Below are 18433 nucleotides of genomic sequence, written 5' to 3' on the forward strand. Positions count from 1 at the left end.
GGGGAGAGAAGGGAGAGGGAGAAGGAAAAGAAGGATGAAGGGGAGATGGAAAAGGAGGGAGAAAGGAGGGGAAACGGAGCAGGGCAGGGACAGGAGGAGAGAGGGGAAGAGGGAAGGAGAGTATAAGGCAAAGGCCGACCTGGCCTGAGGGTGGCTCGATATACAAAATGCAGGAGGAGCTCAGAGGGCAGCCCTGGTTTTCCCGAGGGGGTGACGGTAAGCTTTGGTAGTTTTGCAAGAATGTGGAACATCTCAGGGCTAGATGTCCGCCATCTTAAGTTGTCCCTCCATCCTCTCCAGGAACAGGGGTGGGGGCGGGAGGAAAACTGCCTAGTGTCCAGCAGATGGCAGAAGTTCCCAGGGGGACTGCTCTGGGGGGGAGCAGCCTGAATGGGGTTACCTTCAGAGAGCCATCCATGTACGGTGTTTACAATCTCAGGCAGCATCTTTGTGGAGAGAGGGCAGGGTTGGGGGTTTGGAGTCACTTTTCCTGCCTCCCTCACACATGCATAGTATGTAGGTAAACTTGTATGGGCTTCATTTTGGGAATGAGAGAGGTAAGGTCCTCAGAGGGACTCTCTGATTCCCATGGGAAGATTATTACAACCACCTTCCTCTTCACATTTAAAAATACTGGTGGCCTGCTGCAGTGGTGCAGGCTGCAGTGGCGCATGCATGCCTGTAATCTCAGCACTGGGCAGGATTGAAACTTCTGGGCCAGCTTTCCCTACCTCAAAAATAAATAAATAAAAATGAAAGTAACAACAAGGAAAAAAAAAAGCAATCCAGGTCACTGCAGCCATGCTTCTTTTCCCTTGAGCTAGGACTACCCATGGAGCAGGGCTGAGGGCTGCCTGATCTGTGCTCAGCTCCTCAGCCCTTTGTGGCTTTACTGGGAAGGGATTTGACAGGGCAAGGGCAAGGGTGGACAGAATCACCTATGCTATGACCCAGTGATGAGATGGTTTCTCGGTACTACAAATTAGAGCACGGGCAGATGAGGCAAAAGCAGAAGTGGGTGGAAGAACTGGATCCCCCCCCCCCCACACACACACTCAGTAATTCTTTGATGTGCAAAATGCCTGAGGACCTTTGGATACATATCCTGACACCATAGCAATCTAAACGCAAACCCAATCACTTTTCCATCCTCTGAACTCCAGTGGCAGCCTTGCCATCCCAAATGTGGTTACAGTTCTTATTTGGAGAGGGTTTCTAAGAGAGCAGCAGATGCTGCACAGAGGGCTTAGTTGAGCCAAAAATACCCAGAGGACACATCACTCAGAAAACACATGTTTTACTGAGGGATAAAGGGCTTGCCAGGCCTTTGGCCAATGTCAATAGTTAGAACAAAGAACAATCAGAGTACAGGACTGGCACAGGGATCCGAAATGGTAAAGGTGGGGGTGTGGCTGGGTTTAGATTTAGGTCAGTCCTCTGTGATGTGGTAGCCCAGGGCACACCCCACAGTGAGGCACTCATTTAGGATGTCTTACTTTTAGTATCCCCAGGGCCGGTCTTCCCTCTGATGTAGTTGAACCACTGTTCATCGTCACACCATTCCTTTAAAGCTCTTTCACCCTCTTTGCAAAAATACAACTCAATGCTGTATCATTTGTTTAAGTTTGTTGGTGTTCTCTCTAGAATACCCTCTCTTCCTCACCCTCTTGCACAGAATTGAAAGGTGATTCCATGAGTTAAAGAGAAAGGAATGTCAGGACCACCTTCAGATATCTCTACTGCCAAAGTTTGTGTATTACAATCAGCCTGCCTTGAGAAAGCACACTGACCTCTGTTATGGTCCAATCTACCCTTTGGAGTTTATGCTTCTTTCTTCTTCAAGGGGATGCATTTGTCATGACCTGGAGCAGGCTAGGTGGATAAGATGGAGATGGTCTTGTCCCATTGACCTTCAGTCAGAAGACTGGAATTATAGCTGCGGCTTAGCAGAGAACTAAGTGTAAGCTCTTTAACATCTCCACCACTATGTTTCTGCATGAAGAGGCGGAGGAGACTGAAGACACAGCTCAACTCATAGGGTGTTTATCTGCTATGTTGAGACCCTGGGCTTGATCCCCAGTACTGCATATGATACATAGTGGTACGCATTTTTTTATCCTAGGATCTGGAAGGTAGAACCAGGAGGATGAGAAGTTTGAGGCCATCCTTAGCTACACAGTGAGTTTGAGGTCAGCCTAGACTACCTGAGAGTCTACCCAGTTCCTCCACCAAAAAGGAAAAAAAAATGTGATGGCAACTGTGAGCTTCGATCCCAAGCTTTTTGGAAACCTAATGAGTTCGTGTTGGCCTAAGTGCAAGGTAAACAATTAACTAATATCATTATTGCTAAGATTTCAAGAATATCCCCCATCTTCCAGCTTCATGATTCTCTCCTTTGGGGCAGTAGATAACACCTATCCTCAGCTGCTGGGCAAGTCTTTCCCATGAGCTTAACATCTGGAGTATCTGTTAGAGCATACCATGTGACCCCTTCACTGCCTTAGGTTATCTGGGTTCGGGCCAGAGTCCCAGCCTAGGGGGTTCCAGGAGGGCCACAGGCTCTGCCACTGGCCCCAACTAAGCAAGCAGGAGACGTGTGGTAATAAGCACATTAGGGGAATTTATTTGGTACAACTATACCAAGAAGGAATAAATGTGTACTCTGTGTCTTGGGTTCCAGGAGTTCAAATAATAATAATAATAATCAACCAGAACTACGCAAAGAAGGAGTAGAAGTGGGAAATTAGGGGTCTGCAGAACCAAGCAGTCATGGAGAGGACTAGGTGTGGCTGATTATTGTCCCGAGACTGATCATGCAGCTACCTGGAAACAGGATGCCAAGCAGTCAGACTTGCTGTTTGTGGAACCCAACAGCAACTGCAGAAGAGACCCTTTGGAACAAGAACAGGCCACAAAGACAAACGGAAGTCAGTTAGTCAGTAATCCGGTAACCCTTCAGGCTTAGATCAGCATCTAGGAACATCAATATGGTTCTTCTGGGTTTACTAGAACGGAGAGGTCGGAGGGCACCTACGTGAACACTGCCGACCTTTTCTTCCAGATGATGATAAACACATCCCCCTTTAAGAAGGGAGTGGTATAAACTCCTTGGGTTAAGTTGGTCTGTAACAGTGGTCAACCTACTGAAGTGATTATTTATATTGTTATATTATTAAATAAAACTCGAGAGTCAGATATCGGGGTAAAAACCTGACTGAACAGAGAAGCAGCAGAGAAGCAACCAGTGACCTCCTTTCTTTCTCTCTCCTCAATCTAAAAAGGGCCCATTAATCTTTCTAAGATCCTCCCTACTACTTCCCATGTCTCTCTATACATCCTGGGCCCTCCAAAACATCTATGGCTAATTCTGGTAAGCTAGTAGTTAGCTCCACCCTTTGATTCAAGGGAAACTTTTTTGTCAGTCTCAGGATTGTCAGAGTATGATCAAAACACCCCACAACAGCCTACTTCCTCCAGAGGCCCTGAATCACATAAGCCAGGAGTCTCTGCATTCCCATTTGTGGGGCCGTGGGACTCTTGCCACCTTTCATGAGAGTCTGAGTGCTGTCAGAGAATGGATGGTGAAGGAGAGGGTACCACTGGGAAGGGCAGAGTGGATGTTGTCACTAATATTTGCATGCCCAGATTCCTCCATTCCTTATGTTTGCACAACCATGTGCTTCTTAAAGATGCAGAGAGCAAGAGTTCAACAGAGAAAAGCTGAGTAAATAAACCATGTAAGCAAGGTCTAGCCTGGAAACATTCATAGCGTTGAAGGGAACATGGCATACAGGGATCGGACCCCAACAGTGAGATTCTGTGTAGCAGAGATGCTGAGATTTCTTTCACTTCAACATGCTACAATCTTGGGGTGAGGGTTACAAACTCAGGCCTTAAATTTGACTGATCTATGTCTGTGCTAAAGGGTGGCAGAGTAGACAGAGGTTCAGTGTGTCAAAATTCTGCTTTTGAGAAAAATAAAAGGGCAGAATGAAAAACCCACAGTAACATGAAGTCACAAGAGCCCCCAGTTCCTGCTTGGTGTCGGTGGTAGTTTCTTTCCCAGGAGGGTGGCAAGGAAGCACCAGGGTCCCCAGTAATCTATTCTGGGAAGCTCTGGTGGCCCTGTGAGGAGATCTGACCTTCTAAGTTAGTTGCAAGGTGAGCTCCTCTCTTGCCCATCTCACATGGGGCCAACAGCAGCCGGAGGTGTTGGCTGACTGTAAGGAGCACTGGAGACTGTGACCCCTGGCTCTCCATCCAAGTTCAGGGAGGAAAATCTGGTAATGAGGCAGGTCCTTAGCCCCAACCTCAGGCACGCTCCCTATCCAGTGACATGTCCCTTTCTCAACAGTGCCAAAGCAAATAGAGGTCAACACGGATGGGGGTTGAGTGAAAAGCACAAAAGAAGGTGTGCCAGGATGCCATGTGAACACTTTGTGACGAGGTGCCTACTATTGTCGGAAAGTGAAAGACGTGGGCACTGACTGCAGATTGGGGCACTCCTCATGGGAAGGAGGAGTCGACAGAAAAGGGCTTAGAGACAAATGTTTGTGCTAGCTGTGATTTCTCTCCTGAACGTCAACCAAGAGCAAGTGTGCCAAGGTACAAAAGCATCTGCTAAATCCTGGGAGCAAGTGTATACATTATTTTCTGGATATTTAAAAAAATTCAATACTTGACCAAAACTTTAAAAAATCCACAAACACAAGCAAACAAACAAACAAACAACAACAAAAACGGACTTGGGGAGAGGCTAAAAGTTGGGAAAATTTTAGGAGTTAATGAAAGACTTTTATAGAATTCCTCAATATCCTGAGTGTCTCTGACTGTTGGGACCATCAAGGAAAAGTCTGTTTCAATTCAGACTCTGGTTAGAGTCTGAGACAAGTTAGTCAGCCTCTGGAAACTCTTAGGGAGACCCACCCCTCGGGCACCAGCCCTCGTCCTCTGAGAACAGCTGCTTTGCTCTAATGTAGGCTCAAGGCTCCATGGCAGGTTCTGCTGCAGGCTCTCCTTACAAACTCTCATGTCAGCCTGTGGTCCAGTCTCTGCCCCAGCTGGAGAAAGCTCACTTACTGGTCATGGTTCTGCCAGGAGAAAATAGTTCCTGATGTTGGAGGATCCGAGAGGTGTTTTATTTTGACCACCAGCCCTCAGGATTGGGGGAGGGCGGGTGTAAGGCTGGATACAAAACCCAAAGTCATCTCCATAGTTCCCTGCCTGGCTGGGCCCACCTCCAGCCACCCTGCACGATTAAGGAGAACCATGCTGCTTTGGGTTTTTCCTGTGGATGTATTTGGATTCCTCAGCCTTCATGGCTCTTAATTTCAGGCCTTATTTCAAACTCCCAAACTCTCCGAATCCATTTGCTCTTGTTGGGGGAGTCTAAGGAAGGGTAGGGGGCGTTGCCATGTGTCTCCCTGCTAGTGATTTTATGAGTTGAACCTTAACTTGTAGTCTAGATGCCAGAACTAGAAGTATTTATGTCCTGTGACCCCGGGTACTCCTTTGGGAGCTAGGAAAGGCATTCCCCGGGAGCCTTCCTATTTAGAAAGACTTCATTAGGAAAGAGTACTGTAGGAACCCAGAATACCAGGGAGGCTATTTCCTTGCCTCTTTCTTATGATCAAGTGCTCAGTGTGTCTCTGCAGGTCTCTGCTCTTTCGTCAGGGGTCAGGGCAATTGTGTGCATACTGTACACACTCAGTAAATACACGTGAATGTAGGAGATGAAGATCTCTGAGAAGTGGATTGCAACCTGAGAGCAAGAGACGAATATAATTAGAAATCCAGAGTTGGTGCTGGGAACCCAGTAGAAGGGCTGGTTCCCTGGTGCCCTCCCTATCGGACACACTGTGCAGGCTCCAGACAGCCTGGGCTCCTGCCAAGACGAGAACGCAGGCTTGAAATGAAACCCCAAGGGAGAAGTCATCCGTCACACAAGGTAATGGTCCATGGAAGGATTTGTCTCCCTCCCTCTCCTCCAATCTTCCTTGGACTAGCTGTTGGGAAAGAATCTGACTTTCCCAAGAGAAGAGAGGCCAATTTTAGAAGCGTTTGTTAAGCTGGTGCCAGTACAAGGCATTCCGCATGGGCCCCATACTTAGGTATGGCTAAATATGCTCTGACTGACCCTGGGCCATCCTGTGGTATCCCAAGTCTCTCCGTCTGTCTTTTTTTTCCAATTGTGTGGTCATTTCATAGGATCCCTGGCTTCCTGAAGTGGTCCAGCAGGCACAGTGTTGGTGTTCTCAGAGTACTCCCCATCACAACCGGTGAGAGAAGAGGGCGTGGCCAGCTGAAAGCCAGCACTGGACTGGGGCTTCAGCTTGCCTGTAGAGCCTTTGCCTACATGAGCAAGACCTTGGGTTTGAACGCTAGCACCACACTAAAAACTTTTAAAATAAGTGCCATGGTTGCTACTTCTTCTTTTCTCTGTGTATTGTCCACACAAGTACCAAGGCATATTCATATGGTGTCTTCTTTGTTGTTATTGTTGTTGCTTTTGTTGGTTTGTTTTTACATCCCAACCAATGTTTCCCCTCCCTCCCCTCTTCCAAGTTCCTCTCCCAACTCCCCCCTCCCCAAGACCACCCCCTCCTCCCCAACCCCATCCACTCCCCCTTCACCATTTCTCTTCAGCTACAGGTAAACATCCCATGGATTAGCTGTTTGTTCTTTGTTTTTTGTTGTTGTTTTGTTTGTTTGTTCTCTTTTGAAGACAGGGTTTCTCTGTGTAGACCTGGCCATCCTGACACATACTGGGTTTGGAAAATGCCCTTTCTTCTTGTCTGGAAGATGGAGCTATTGGTGCCCAAATTATATCATTATATCTTTTATTTGAGGAGCTCCTCGTAGTCTTTTCATTAATTATAGACACAGGGGCCCAATGACGGGAGTTAGTGTGGACCCTCGCCTAAACAACACATCATACAGAGGCTGTATAGGCCAGCTCAACATGGCCTGATGCCAGGCGAGGATCACTCTCCACATAGCCTAAGACAGGGAACCCTGCGGTCAAAGACCTGCTTACTTTAGGTCTTGCTAGATACCTTTTATTTGAGGAGCTCCAAGGACGGGTGACTTGTGGCAGAACCTCCCCCAACCTAAGACAGGGTCCTGGGAACCCGAGGACGGGTAAGGGGGAAAAAAGACCTGGTCCCCACTCGACCTAAGACTTATAAGGCACCCCTCTGTTCCCAGGAGAGGTAAATTGCTCCACCATTCGAGAGGAGGGTCCCTCCTTGTCCCAGTCCCTTCTCATTTAGATCTGACACCAGGGTTAGACTCTGACCTGGTACCCTCCACTTGATAGATGCCTGCCTTTATAAAAGGAAGGGGGATATGTCAGGAGCCATGTCCCTCCCAAAATTATTATAGGGATCACCGCCCTGAGAAGTTTTGCAGAGGGCTCTACTTCCCAATTGTATTGAGAATTGTTTTATTGACAAAGCCTATCCCATACCCAAATTAACTGTTAATAGAGAGCTATCTGTTAGCGGAACCTGCCTCACACTCTATCTAGAGAACTAGGTGTGTCAACTCGTAAACTCCTGGCAGAGGAACCGTCACCTGACCGATCGTAACCTCTTGGCCTACGTGACCGACGTGGACCACGTGGCAAGATCCCGTGCCCCAGCCCCCCAAGCTCCTCATCCAGGGGCTATATAAGCTATAACAATGACTCTAATAAATGGAGGCTTCGACAAATCTGCCTAGCCTCCTTCCTCTCAGCAGCCCATGTCTTTCAGGTGGTACCTCTCCGTGACCCTGGAATAACTGACTGCCAGGTGGGTTACAGACCCTAGACTGAGTAACTTGCCAAGGCGGTGGACAATTGGGGCATTTGCCAGCGATGATCAACTGAAGCGCTCGGAGTCTCAGTGTGCAGTGTCCCAGAACATTTGTTCCTTCTTTAATGAGATCATCAGAATTTGTAACTAGAAGGATGTGTGTCTCGGCTTTCCAAGAGCAGAGCAGATGTCAAGGGAAGTTGGGCAAATCAATGAGTTGAGTCGTGGGAGAAGAACCTTCAGAAGACAGCTCCAGCCGACCTTGAGTCCTTTCTCTGCAGGGTTTGGACATTTCTGTTGAGACTGAATGGGTCTGAACCTGTGGTACGGTTCTGCTTCCCTTCTCATTTCCCAGTGCTGCCCTTCCGTCCTCCTCAGCTCATTTCCAATTTCACAACTCCAGGGCCAGCCTGTGGCTTGAGAAAGCTAAGCTCTCCCAGCCTGTCACTGCCTTTCACATGGTCAGGAGCTGTCCCCAGAGGCCTGGAGAATTCATCTATCAAATGAGGGGTGTCAGTGAGAGGAGTTGGCTTTCTGGCTTTTCTCCTGTGATGTTTTGGGGTCAGCTTTGCCCGAGACTAGGGTGAGTATGCCGGGGATCTCTCACTCACAGCATTTGCAAGGGGAATGGGAGTGTTTCACTGTGTGCTGGCCTTACCAGAACGGGTTACATGGAAATCCTTATGGATCAGCATTGACTCCAGGAGCCTGGGACCAAGTTTACGCTGTTCTCCTCCTTCATCACACGCTTTGGGTATTTTTAGACACCAGATTCTTGTTCAATGTAGCTCTTTTCCCATTCAGCACCACAAGCAGAGAAAAGCTGCCTTGCCAGTTCCCTGTGCTGGAGAGACATACCACCACGGCCACCACCAATTATTATTGTTATAATAATAATAATTATTATTCTCCAATAATATTATTATTCTCCAATAATAATAATAATAAATAAGTTTTTTAGCTGAGACTGTTGTCCTTTATAAATGAGGTTGCATTTCCAGTGCTGTTAGTTAGGGTCACAGCCTATGCTCTACTGACCATCAGTCCTCAAAAGTCCAATTAAACAGACACGCAGTGACAAGCGGAGAAAGGGGCCCATTCAACGCAACCATAGTGGGAGAAACAGCAGCAGCAAGAAGTCAAGTGAACCCTCACAACTGTTACGAGGCTCCGGCTGTGAAGTTCCCAACAAGCGGGCCTGGTGGAGGTGTGAACCTGTCCATCCCTGAACCCTTCGCTATGGTCTCAACCCCAGTCTCTCCTGCAAGGTGGCCTGTCAGTGGGACCTGACTGAGGGACCAAGTTCTTCTCTGGCTGGCGCCAGGGTTCAGACTATCATTTCATCTGCTTTGAGACTGCTGGAGAAATTCCAGTTTCCTGGGGACCATAGTTTCATCTGATGGCTAAGCATGGGGAAGACATAAATGGCTCTCTTGAGAGTGTCTCACCTTGTGTGGATGGTTTCAGGAGGAATTTTTTATTTCTTTGTGCTAGAAGGTCCTGGTTTATAGTACAGGGTGCGGAGAGGGCGCATGTCCTGTTCGCTGCCCGCTTTAGTGATGCCTTCAGACATTAAGGCTGACTCTTGATTTTATTATTTATGACACCCATGGATGTATCGCCTTCTTTCCTATGAGTACAAATGCATATTTAAGTTTTAAACCTTGCATTATTTAGTTAGAATTTCTATACACTCAAGTAGATGCTTGCATTAACTTAGCCCACATTATCCTGCAACCAAGCCCCTGGAGCTGGAGGGCCACAATTCATTTTTAGATGTGGAAGTCACTTATTGGCTGTCTGAGAGGCTGTTTAATTATCCCATACTCTCCCCTGGAGTTCCACTGATGCTGAACCCAGAGCCAGAGATCCCAGGCATCCTGCATCCTCTCTGGACCCAACTCAAGGGTGAGTGGAGGACCAAACCACTAAGGGGCTCCATTTCTAAGATACTTCATCTCGAGGTTTTAGTGTCTCACTCTCTCTCTCTCTCCTCAGTCCCTCCTAGGTTAGCTGTATCTGGCGTGGGTCTGTTTCCCTCGGGGTGAACCAGAGGTGACTAAGAAGACAGAGTTGGTTGGTGGTTTCCCCGGGGACAACGGAGCGCACATAGCTCTTCCGTTCTGCAACCACAGACCTTGCTTATCCTGGTGTCAGTTATCTGTGGTGTTAGCAGATACATCCAGAAGCTGTGTCTGTGACCCAAGACCCTGATAGCAGAAGTGCTGAAGAGAAAAGGCGAGGGATGAGTTTGTTTAGACGTGTTTTCCTCCTTAGAGAGATTTTCACGTGCTTGGCCATTGACAGACAGGAAAGGTAAACTCTAGCCTTATTAATGCTAAATTTCCTTTAGTATTAATTAACGACATGCGGTTGTTGCTTGCAGTGGGGATCTAACATGAAATGGGGAACCAGAGGGAAGGGTTAACACAACAGAATCTCATTCCCCACAGAGGCTCACAAAATACTGTCCTAGATTAAGATAAAATATTAATCTAAAATGTTTAAAGCTACCCTAATACACAAATTATATTTTAAATAATTTAAGTATGTTATCCAATGTCACAAAGATTACTAGGGAAAACATGAAACCAGTGTAATCAGTGAAAGCAAGAGACAGAGAGGAAAAATGAGGTTGTAGAATCCGGTACATTCCTCAACTGTGACATTAAGCAGACATAATTTCTGTTCAAATTAGGTAAATTAAGAATAGAAACACAAATATTTTGTTTTCTGCTCTGCTGGCCAGTACAGGAAGAATAAAAACTCAGAAGCCCATGGGAAGCCACCCCTGAATCACAGAGAGCTGGCTTTCTATAAAACAACAGCTTAAAGGTTATGTGTGCTCAATTATTTGTACAAAAATAAAATTTGATATGTTCAAGGAGTCAGAGATAGTTATGTCTCAGTCGGCAAAATCTGGACAGAGCAATGTTTTGACTTCTAGTCCTGGCAAATTCATCTTTTTAAACGGGAGAACCAGGGAGGCCAAAGGTCAGCTGAGATAAGAAGTCATGTGACAGCTGGAGGGAGAAGGAGCCAGGGAAGACATCCTCCCCCAGAAGAGAGGGACGTGTGCACGCACACACACACACATGTACACACACACACATGTACACACACATGTACACACATGCACACACACATGTACACACACGCACATCCAGACTCCAGCTCTTGTTTTATGAAGCTTTTCTTCTATCCTGACCTCTTGTACGTTAAGACCCACTGTCTGTGGCTCTATCAATCTGTGCTGGCGCAATGGGAATCCTAGAAATACACAGCCTTTTCCTGGCAGTTCTCAAGTTTCTGATTCCTTTTTGATTCATTGGAAGCTGTCTCTTTCTCTTTGGCTCAGGTGCTGAGGAATTTCTAGGGTCCACTGTGAGTAAGTGGAAAACACTCTGGATCACGTGGCCAGTGGGGCGTGGCCAGTGGGCATGCACTCCAATGTTCAGCAAAAGCACTTCCCCCCAGGCCTCCCAAACACCCTGGCGCAAACCTCTTTTTTTCATTGTCTAAAACCTAGCCCTGTATCGTGCTGTACCCAAGTCCACCCCTCATTCTCTTCTGTAGTGGCATTTCTTTCGTATTTTAATAAATAAAGTTTGCCTGAGGATCAGAAAAGTAAAGCAGCCACACTGACCAGCCTTACAGACCAGGGAGCAATGACACACACCTTTAATCCCAGTAGCAACACTAGCTTGTCTTAGAAACCAGGCAGTAGTGGTATGTGTCTTTAATCCTAGAGCTAGAGAGGAATATAAGACGGGAGGAGACAGCTCTGTCACACAGTCTCATTCTGAGATTCCTAGAGGCAGGATCGCCATTTTGGACTGAGGTAGAGGTAACAGCCAGTAGCTGGCTGCTTTGCTTTTCTGGTTTTCAGGCTGAACCCCAATATCTGTCCCTGAGCTTTTATTAATTGTGCTTCACTCTTCCTTGTGCATCTTGCCCTCACCTCCTTCCTGTGCATAGCACCTGTCTACGCCTCTGTGTGTTGGCAGAGACTCCTCTCTTTCTATAATTTACATCTTTTCATCTAATTTTCAGAGGTGTCCTTGGTGACTTCACAGGAGGCCAGTAAGTTTACCAACAGGTATCGCAGCATCAGAACACTGGGCATTCTTCCTTCACCTGTCTGTCCCCTTCCTTCTTCTCTTCAGATCCTGATGTGGGAGGTGACTTATGCTGTAAATATGTTTTATTGCCATTGGTTAATAAAGAAGTTGCTTTTAGCCTATGGCTTAACAGAATATAGCCAGGCTGGAAGAGATATATATAGAGAGAGTAGGCAGAGTCAGAGAGAAGCCACGTAACCATCCACAGGAGATAGACGCCTCCACCAGAGCCCATCAGAACCTTGACAGTAAGCCACAGCCACATGGCAATACACAGATTAATAGAAATGGGCTAATTTAAGATATAAAAGTTATCTGGAAATATGCTTAAGCTAGTGGCCAAACCATATTGCAAATAATATAGCTTCCGTGTGATTATTTCAGGAGTCTGGGTGGCTGGGAACAAACAAGCAGCCTCCCGCCAACAAGGTCCTATAGGGGCTATTACTCATCAAGCTCTCTTTGCCAACCCCCACCACATCAGCCATACTGAACTCATGCCTGGAGCTCACGCCTCTATAGGGCAGTAGGTGAAATAAAGCCATGGCATCTAATGGAATAGAAATCTTAGTCATGCTACATCTTTACAGTGTGTCTAAAGCAAGACTACTATAGTGAGCTTTGGTGTCCCCAACAAGGACGCACATGAGGTGGTCCACAACAGCATGGAACCCCAGCTCTGGGAGATGTGACAAGCTCTTCTGGACTCTTACACAACCCCACACACATATACTCACACAGACACACACACATATATACATAAATAAAAAATAAATGTTAAAACTGGATCACTCTGTAAAGGACTTTGTGCATACCAAACACTCTGTCAGTTTCAAATTAAAATATTATATCAAAGAAATGCAGTGCACACTTACAGGCTGATTCTCTGATTTCATTTTCTCTTGTCTTTTATAAAGGACCTGCATGAGGTAATATGGGTGACAAAGCTTTCAGAATTTGAAGATGGAGCTTTAAAATCAAAAGAAATCAACATTTTGAACTGGGGAGGTAACTAAATGGTCAAGAGTGTGTGCTGTTCTTTCAGAGAACCTAATTTGCTTCCTAACACTCACTGCTCACAGCACATGTAACTCCAGCTCCAGGGGATCCGATGCCCTCTTCTGGCTTTTATGGGCACTGCACTCAAATGCACATATACCTACAGATATATACACACATACATGCACTGTAGTCAATATAAAAGTTTATGTCTGGGGACTGTGAACATGAGTTAGAAAACCACAAAAATAATTTCATAACATTTTAAATAAGTTTGTGAGTTTAAGTTGGGCTGTATTTATGCGTCTCCTGGGCCACAGGCAGGACATGCTCAAACAATAGAGTTTTGTTCAGCGGTAAAGAAGAATAGGATGTTATGTTCAGGAAAATGGATGGAATTGGAAATGATCAGGCTAAGTGGAAAAAACAGACTTGGGAAGGCAAGTGTTCCTGGCTTCCTTTCCTTTTCAGAAGTCTGGGATTGTGGAGGCTGCTAGGGATAGGGAAGGAAGCAGGCAAAGGGACAGTATATAAGATCAGTAGCAGAGGGGATGAGTGAGGCCAAATCACTGCCCAAATTTGCACGGAGACCTCATAATAAACCCCTCTGCACACTTAATATGCACTAATGAACATTTTGATCACCGCTGAGGAAGGGTGCAGGGACAGCTTTCTGGAGAGACTGGCGTCCAGTCAGTCTGCTAAGAGGCTGCCATGCCCAAAGCCCCAGAAACTTAGAGGTTCCCCGGCAAGCAAGTGAGTATTAGAAATGAACTATTTCTCCTGTCTTGGTTCCATCCATGACCAGGCATGTGATGCTCAGGCTCTCTGCCCTTGTTCTGTCATGGAAGATCTGTGTCCTCCCCAGAAGCCACGTCCCACACACAGTATGGAAAAGTCTGTGGACCCTTTTTTAAAATTAAAGTTTGAGTAAATCACTCAAATATATATATATATATATATATATATATATATATATATATATATATTACATCTCAACAGTAGTTTCCTCTCATTCTCCCCTCCCTCCCCTCTGTGCCCCCATCACACACACACACACACACACACACACACACACACACACACACACACACACACACACAGCCCTTCCTTTTCAACCAAGGCTGAAGGGTGGTACTGAATTCCAAACTTTTGCCTTGGGTGCCACCTGCTGGAAAAATGATATAGTGCAATCATTTTACCAGTCACGATACCTTCAATAAAGCAAAAAAGTTCATATTTATTGTTTTGATTTTAAATGTTTTTATTCTTCTCTCATATATTTCATCCAGATTGCATTCCCCACTCCTTTCTCTCCCTCAGTCTCTCCCACCCATCTCCCCTCTCTCTCCAGATCCACACCCCCTCCATTTCCCCTCAGTAAAGAGCAGGCCTTACAAGGCACAGCATGCTACAATAAAAGCAGGCACATACTGTCCCATCAAGGCTGGACGAGGCAACCCAGTAGGAAGAAAAGGGCCCCGTAAGTAGGTAAAAAAGTCAGTGATAGACCCCCATTCCCACTGTTTGGAGTCCCAAACTTGGTAGGGGTCTGACCAAGATACTCAGCCATAACATACGCAGAGCACCTATGTCAGACCCCTACAGGATCTCTGATTTCCGGGAGCCCCCATGAGTCCCAGCCAACTGATTCTGTGGGTCATGCTCTAATGGTGTCCCTGATCCCTCTGGTTCCTTTGATCCCTCCTCCCTGTTCTGCAGGACTCCTGAAGCTCCACCTAATGGGGTTTACATTTTTTTTTTTTTTTGAGATGGAATTTATCTTCTCTCTGCCTCTCTGGCAGGCCGGAACTTGGGAACTTGCTGTGTAGCTGAGGCTTGCCCGCAGAGTTCCTTTCTTTCATTGCTACAAACTGGAGTTACTAGCTTGCACCCTATCGGCAGGCTGAACACGACAGACTACACATCCTTTGCTGGTTTCTGTCCTTGAAGATAACTAGTTAGCTGGTAGATCCGAGTCAAAAGTGGACAAATATACTCTGGTGGATGACCTCTGAAAGTCCAGGTCACACACCAGGGGAGCAGAGGAGATGATTCCAGCGTTAATCATCTGCCTTGCTGAATTCCGGTGAATGGTCACTGCTCTCCTCTGTGTGAGCTGTTCTGTTTCTGTCACAAGTTCATAGTGCCACAGAACTGTCCTTAAGACCCTGTTAGCCACAGTAGTGGCCCCCAAAGCAAGGCAATGACCAAAAGTTCACATTTGGTTCCCCTTTCCTCTTCTTTACTTGAAAGCGTATTGCTCACTGCCCTTGACAGAGCCTGGGCAGGCAGTGCACCCACAATGCTTTCCCAACTAGTTAGAAGATCCACACACCAAGACACAGTTCCCAAGTGCCACCTCGGAGAGATGGTGGGGACCTTCAAGAGACAGGGCTGTGTAGAAGCTCTGAAGGCAATTGGAGGAATGCCTTGGAAGTGTCTGTAGGACCTCAGGCCAATCATTACTGATCTTCACTTCCTGGTCTTGAGGAAATGGTTTTGCTCCACCACATTCTTTACATAAAAAGCTGGCTCCTCCCAGAACAAATTAGTGAGACCAGAAATTTAAAAGTTTGGTAGGAGCCCAAACAACCCTTTTCCTTTATACGATGATTGTGTCGGGCATTTTGTTACAGTGATGGGAAGCTAACTAAAGGTGGTAGGAAGATGGTGTATCTTCGGCAAGTCCAGTCTTTTGAAGACTCTTTCCATGCTGCGTACCGTGCCTTAGTGTGTGGACCAGGGAGCTGTTGTTGGGACTAGAGCTGACTGCCAAGACTAGAATATAGATTCCGTTCTGTCTGTTATCCTGCTTTCTATGTCACAGCGGCTTTTTCTCCTGTTGTCTTTGTCTCCAGACTCCCATCTTTTCCATGATTCAGGTCTCCCCATCTCTTGCTGCAGTTACTGCAATGGCATCACCCTCAGGGGACCGTCCTGTCCCTGCTCCATTCATGATAGCTATTCCCTCTTGTATAACATCCTGGATTCTTGACAACACTGGCACGCCAATCAGCTCCTCTCTTGCTGCTGTTCTCCTCTGCAGCCTGTGCTCCACTTGCGCCCAGTCTGAACTCTAGACATAGAGGAGCACTGGTTCCCATTCAAGCGTCCTCCACTGCCATCCCTACCTCTGTCTGTCCAGCATCATACATCCCTTTCCTGCTGGAAATTCTTTTTCCTCCTCCAGGTTCATCTCCAGTCACCTCCCTCTTCTTGTCTATGCTCTGGAGGCCATCTTTCAGGTTCCATTTCTCCTAGGTCTTGCTGCTTCCTCCATAAATAAGCCGAGAAGGAAGCTCCCATCTCCCCCTGCAGCTGCAGAGTGCTTCGGCTATTCTCTTGAGTTCTGACTTTATAAGGGGCACCTCCTACCCGCATCCCCCTCACTCCCACCTCTGGCCAAGTCACAGCATGGCGATAGCTCCCTGCAGAACTGCTCAGCCCACCCCATTCCGCATGCCATCTCTTCAGGAGGCTGCTCAGAGGCATCCTGCTGCTCCCAGGCCCCAAACCTGGCCTTGGTCCCTTCTAAAGAATCTCAGCAGCCACTAGACCCTGAAGCAGGCAAGCTCTCCCAGAGGCCTCTGCATCATTCCTTCCTCTGGGTGGCAGCAATCATCTCTGCAGAGTACATTCCTAGGGAAGAGTAGTTTGTGTAATTAGTAACACAGTGGCAGGGTCTAGATGGCCATTTACGTGCAGGATGGCTAGCCCGGAGTCTATCTTGCAGCCTGAGGTCAAAAATGCTCATGAATGGATCAATTCACTCCTTAGCTGCTTTGCTGGAAGGGTTGTGGTTTAATGGTATTGAGGTTTGGGGTTTGGGCTTTAGAGGGGCCAGCTGTTTTTATGGAGAGTCCAGGGCATAGATTCTGATCTAAGCGGTTTCCTCTGTGGTGTGGATGGGGACTCTAGCTCTGAGGATGAGTGCACGGGTCGAGAGAAAGCTAGATTAGAGCTGAGGGAAGTTCTCTCAGGGCCTCAAGGAGGAAACAAAAACATGAAAAGTCCAGTCTGTGAGACTCAGAGAGCCCCAGCCTCTGCCTCTGAGTGCTGGCCCTAAAGGCGTGCACTAACACCTCAGAACAATCTTTACTTGTTTGTTATTCCTCAGTAAAGCTGGGAACAAAAGACAAAGCCACAAGCATAGTTTCTGCTATGATGGCAGACATCTTCCCAAACACAAGGTCCGAAGTACACACCCTCAAGTCCCTTCCTGGACAAGCTCTGTCTAGCTTCTCTGTTACCATGGACACCTAACCTGATCTCTTGCCTTTCCTGCCGAGTCCTTGTTTCTTGGCTCTGAGGCTCTCCGTGTGGGGCACAGTGGAGCTGGCCTCTTCCCATCGCTATATTGGGAATTAGTGGCCTGCCGCTGTGAATAAAGCGACCTTTGCCTTCACGTCCTTATTCTGGAAAGAGACTCCTATTCACGGCTGTATTTTTAGTTGTGGCTATGGTGAGAGACTAGCGGGAGGGGTGGAAAGGCCAAAGCCTGTTGCCTCCAGAGCCATACGCCTGTGGCTGTGGTCCCTGTGCACAGGGATAACCTTGGAGGCTGACGTATCATTGGTGATGCTGGTCACCGCTGCTTCTTCCTCAAGGCACCGAGTACACTTAGCAAGCTCGGTTTTTCTTATTAACCACTGGGAAAATAATGTCCCCAGGAAGACTCTCCACGTGCTGTCCCCCGGGGGTGGAGGGACATCTTTTGCCTTTTACTAATCTGGAGGCCAGACAAGAGTGGGATCCTGCATCAAGCAAATCAAGGAGAGATGGCCACCAGCCCAGGGCTTTGCAACCTTCTCAAGGACTCAGTTAGGGACCAGGAGTGGGAGGATTGAGCAGGTACAGCAGCCTGAGAGTTTCTTCTCCCCCCCCCCCTCCTTCAAGTGGCTGGAAAACTTAAATAACTGCTACACCTAGAGATGGGTGTCCGCCCAGAGGCCTTGCTGACTCTACAATGGCTCTTAGCGGCTCCAGCGACTCATGGTCACCCTTGCTGCTTGTACTCTCCCTGTGTGAAAATGGGTTTGCAGATCCAAACTCTTAGCTCTCCTCTCCTGGTGACAAGGGAAGCTTCAGTGACACAAGTAAGGGTACTCATATATTGTGCTTCCTGTCTCTATGGGAGAAAAGCTTGCCAGCCTGTCCCAAGTCCCTCACAGGCACTGACTTCCATCTGTGGACTCTGCCATACAGCACGTGATGAGACTGAGCAAGACAATGTCTGTCTTGAGCTCTTACCATCTGGTACGTCACTCAGGGAGTGTTCCTGCAAAGACACATACTGCATGTGGGAGGAGGCTTGGTACTAGGTCCCAAGGAGTCTCGATACCCGTTCCTTTCCCCTGCATCCACAGACACTGGACTTCGAGCTCACACTCCCAGGTAGTCTGCTCTGCTCTGCTGTGTCTGACTACTGGACCCTTGGTCTGAAATAATTCAGCATGCTGACTGGAGGGATATGACATCTGGATCATAAATGATAGGAGGCAAAGGTTAGCTTGT

The sequence above is a fragment of the Chionomys nivalis genome, chromosome 1 (assembly GCF_950005125.1).
Source record: "Chionomys nivalis chromosome 1, mChiNiv1.1, whole genome shotgun sequence".
NCBI classification, from domain to species: Eukaryota; Metazoa; Chordata; class Mammalia; order Rodentia; family Cricetidae; genus Chionomys; species Chionomys nivalis.